We start from the raw sequence: 4,989 nt of genomic DNA, 5'->3' as shown, positions 1-4,989 counted from the left end.
GAGGATTGACATGCCCCCATAGTTTAGGGGGAGTTTTCTAAAATTAACCCTTAAACAAAAAGTACAACTTAAGGCACGTGTGACATTAGTTTTATAAGAGTGGAGTTTATAGCAAGTCTATCACTCAATAAACTGGTTCGAGTTATTTGTCCTTAAATTTATCCTACATATTAACTCTAAAAATCTTTTGCTATAAGAATCTCTAAGAAAAATTTATTGTTTATTTGGGATGGGTATATGATCCTTCTGATTCCCCTTATCTTTTGTGATTTGTCATAAATTATTTGACAAAATAAATTAAGTTATCATTTTATATTGCTCACCTTCTTATAAGTTTACGAAGCTCATAGCTTAGATTTGAGTATTATTGCAGATATTGTAATCTTCTAACTCCTTAAGCTAAATTTTTGGATGTTGTTTGACATTGGATGGATATTAATTATTTTGTTAAAATACAATCAATATGAGTGCATAATGTGTGCAAATTATTCTCATATTATATTTTATAATTTTCTGAAACTAAAGAGTAATAATTTTGACAAATCAATTAGTAGTTGGGAATATGTAATAAGAGTACAACATCAAATTTTATAATTAATTAGATAATTTATATTTTCTTTATTGATTGAATTTGCACATTCTAACTTAGAAACTTCTAGAAAAAGTTTCTTGAATATCTATAATACTTGATTACCGACTAAACAACAGGTGGAAGTGATTTTTTTATAACTAACAAAATCCTTAATGACTAGATAAAACCTACCATTTTTATTTGATGAATTCAAAATTTTATTTTTCATTAATAATAATAGTTTTTTGGTATTGACCCCTGAGATCATTAATATTTTAAAATTATACATTCAAATTACTAATTAATCTTAAATCATTAATAGTTTAAGGGATTAAACACTATTATTTCTCTAGAAGACGAAATGTTAAGATCAAACATGGAAATATCAAAAACATTTAATATATTATAATAGTATATTACATATATATGATACAGGTATTATAATAGTATATCATACATATGCTATTATTGGATATATCATATATATTATTATATATATATATATATATATATATACTTATATATTATTATATTATATATAGGTATATAGTATATTATATATATATTATATATATTAATATAGTATATATAGTTATATTATAGGATATATATGTATTAGGTTTAATGAATATTTTTTATATATATATTATGTATATATACATATATATATATATACATATATATTATATATATATATATATATATATACATTATACATATAATCATTATAGCATATATTAATTATATAAATATATATATATATATATATATATATATATATATATATATATATATTATATGATATATACTATTATATAGTATATTGTTATATATATATATATAAACTATATATATAATATATATATATCTATATGGTATGTATATGTATATACTATATACTATATAATAGTGTGTTGTAGATATATATATATATTATATATAGTATATTTATTTTATATATATTATTTTATAACTATTAATATATAAATAATAATTATTATTAAACAAGGGTCATATAATCTTATATAATAAAATTGATTTAATACTGAATAGTAGTGTCGTTGTAATAATATTGTTATTAGGGAAAATTCTTCATGAATCAGTATGTTCTTTACAATATATAAGCTATGCACTCTAAATTCTTGTATGTTTTACAGAGCTAAAAAGTTTGAATACAAGCCTCTAACATTTTTCTCTCGCAACATCAAAATCCACTTAGCAGGTGTGGATATTCCAGATGAGTTATATCTCCTATATACAATACAATTGCTCTAGACAGGTAAGTTGTAATAGCATTTTTTATTCATATCATTTGGAGCAATATATGATAGGGACCTTTCATCAAAGAATTTTTTTTTATATTTAGAGCACATAGGGAAATATATCATAATCTCTCTGCTCTAATTTTACAAGTCATACTTTCAATTTTATTTTATGATACGGAGAATGTTGAACCATGCCTTGATGATATTATTCTTTGTAATATTTTTTTAAGAATAAAAGTTAATCAATTCTTCAAGTACAAGTGTTGCTCCTCAACTGCTTCTTTGTAATATTTTTAAGGTGTTTGTAATTTATAATTTTACTTCAGTTTGATAAAAGTTCTTCTATTATTCAATTAATTTTAACGTATAACTTAATTTCAATTTTTCTTTTATATTATAAAAAAGAAAAATTCTTCAAACAAAAAAATTGACTTTGTCTTTTTTGTTTGAAAAGCGGATTAAATTCTATTTTTACGCATACCCAAATCCTTGTTTTTTACTTCATCGCATTTTTTTTATCTTTTTTTATAGAGTAAGGTCCTATTAGTTTAGTATAGAAATAATTTACAGGACGTCTTAGTTGTTTAAATCCATATTTCAATCCATATAATTATTTAGAAAATAAATTGATTCTTTCTTGAGAGCCTAGAAATAAATCGATAAAAATAGATTCAATTCCATTGTTCAAAAACATCATAAGAAACAAAGGAATAGAGTGGTTTGAAAGATCAGAGCAAAGGATCTATTTTCTTATTTCTACGAATAGAATATTTTGCTTATGTTGACTAGATAACTTTCCGATTTGTATGTTATGGAATAGATCAAAGGCTCATCTCACTAATAGAATATTTTGCTTATGTTGACTAGATACTTCAACCGGAGGGGGACAGCTCACATGTCCCTCCCTTGGGTCCCCTATTTGGGGTCCCTGTAGAAGCGCCCAAGATTTTTATTCCGAATTGGCATTTAAAAATATTAGTAACCAAGTAAAGTCAAAGTATTTTGGGCGTACGCTGATTAGTGATTACTGAGTCCTCCGTTGAAGTAGGGAGGAAGTAGAAGTTTGTATGTGCACTTTATTTTGACTCGGTGTTTTGTTGATGACGAGCACTTCGGTGTATGCGACGCACGTATAACATATGACGATATATAGAGTGGTGGATTCCGATAGGCGAGGAACGAGATGTTTTGTTCGGTTAGCTTGAAATTTTGAAAGTCTTAAATATATTTCTTCGATTTTTCAAGTGTAAGGAAATTACGTTGATTTTTACTAGAGCGAGAGCATTCACATCGGTTTTTCTTCTGAAGTAAGAGGGCATCTCATTTTATTTTTGCGAGTGTGATATCGTTTTCTTTCACTTTTCAGACTGCGATATTCCCGGAATTTTTTAAGACGTGGCGTATGTGGGGAGAACAATAGGAGGGCCTTTCTTAAATATGCAGTATAGTTTATTAATATTTAATATTGATTGGATATGTATGGTGAATTATGTGTCAATTCTCTTTTGGAAAATGTTAAGAGGCACATTCTTAAACCACGTCCACAATCACATTCTTTTCTTGCTACAGTTAGGTCTGTGATATTTGCGTAAGATTGAAGCTTTCTTCTGCTGATTGAACAGGTTTTTAAAAATTATTATCGATATTGTACAGGGTATTTTCAATTTTCAAAATATTTTCCAAATTTTTTTTTAAATTTTTAGCGACGGAAAATCAGTTGCTAAAAACTATTTTAGCAACGGAAATTCCGTCACTAAAGCCCTATTTAGCGACGGAAAACATGCACGAAACCATACGTGCATAATTTCCAAAAACAATAGCGACGGATTTTACGTCGCTAATACTTCTTTAGAGACGGAATTTCCGTCGCTAAAGAAATTTTAGCGACGGATTTTCCGTCGTTATTTTTTTTTTATTTTTTTATTTTTTTTAAATGGCGACCAACATTCCGTCGCTAATAGACCGTCGCTAAAATTTAGCGACGGAATGTCCGTCGCCAAAAGTCTTTTTAGGCACCCTTGTTATAGCGTCGAAAATTTAGCGACGGAATTGTAATTTTTCCGTCGCTAAAACTTTTAGCGACGGAATATCAACTTATAGCGACGGATTTGTCCGTCGCTAAAAGTTGAAAATCCAGCAGTGGTATACTTATATATACATATATACTATAAGAGAGAGTATTCTTATATATACTTATATAAGAGAAAGTATACTTACATATACTTATACATATATATACTTATATACTAAGAGAGAGTATATATATACACACATATTATACATATATAGAAATATATTATATATACATACATACATACATACATTATACATATATAAGAGAGAGTATATATACACACACATATTATACATATATAGCAATATATTATATATACATATATTATATATATACATATATTATACATATATATAAATATATTATATATACATATATTATACATATTATATATATTTATATATACATATATTATACATATATAATACATATAAAAAAATAAAAAAAATTTAAAAACACTATTCCGGGCCGGGGCGGGCCCAGCACCAAAAAGGCAGCCCGGGCCGGGCCGGCGGGCTTTTTGGACACCCCTAGCTACAGTACACTGAAGCCTACATGAGAATTTAAAAAAAAATCATGCGGGCCCCAATGCACTGCAACGAGAGAGGAGTGTGGTTTAAGATGTAACTGTAGCGACTCTCTTCTCTTTTAGACCCAGCATATTGATAAATTATATCGTTCCGGAGCAAAGGATAGTATTTAAGCATAAGACCTTAAATTTAAAAGGATATGAGGTGAAAGCCACGCTCTCAGTGTTTTCTTGTGACGATAAATCTCGGCTACATTAATCAGATACAAGGAACGCTGTCCATAAGTTCGAGAAAGTCGTTCATGTAATAAGACCAAGAATAGAGCAAGCCTGCACATCAAATACGTAGATAAAAGCTGTTTAGTTGGTAAGACCAATAAGAGATCAATATGTACATCAAATATGTAGATCAAGACCAAATGCTCATAAGTCAGCAATAGCTGTAATCTGTAGGCATTTACATATTTCAAGTAAGGCTCAAAGAAACCCTGAAACCAAACCACAAACCACCTGGGGAAAATCGTCTCATTATATATCCCAATCAGACATA

The sequence above is a fragment of the Asparagus officinalis genome, chromosome 10 (genome assembly GCF_001876935.1).
Source record: "Asparagus officinalis chromosome 10, Aspof.V1, whole genome shotgun sequence".
NCBI lineage: Eukaryota > Viridiplantae > Streptophyta > Magnoliopsida > Asparagales > Asparagaceae > Asparagus > Asparagus officinalis.
Note: the sequence above shows the minus strand (reverse complement) of the source record.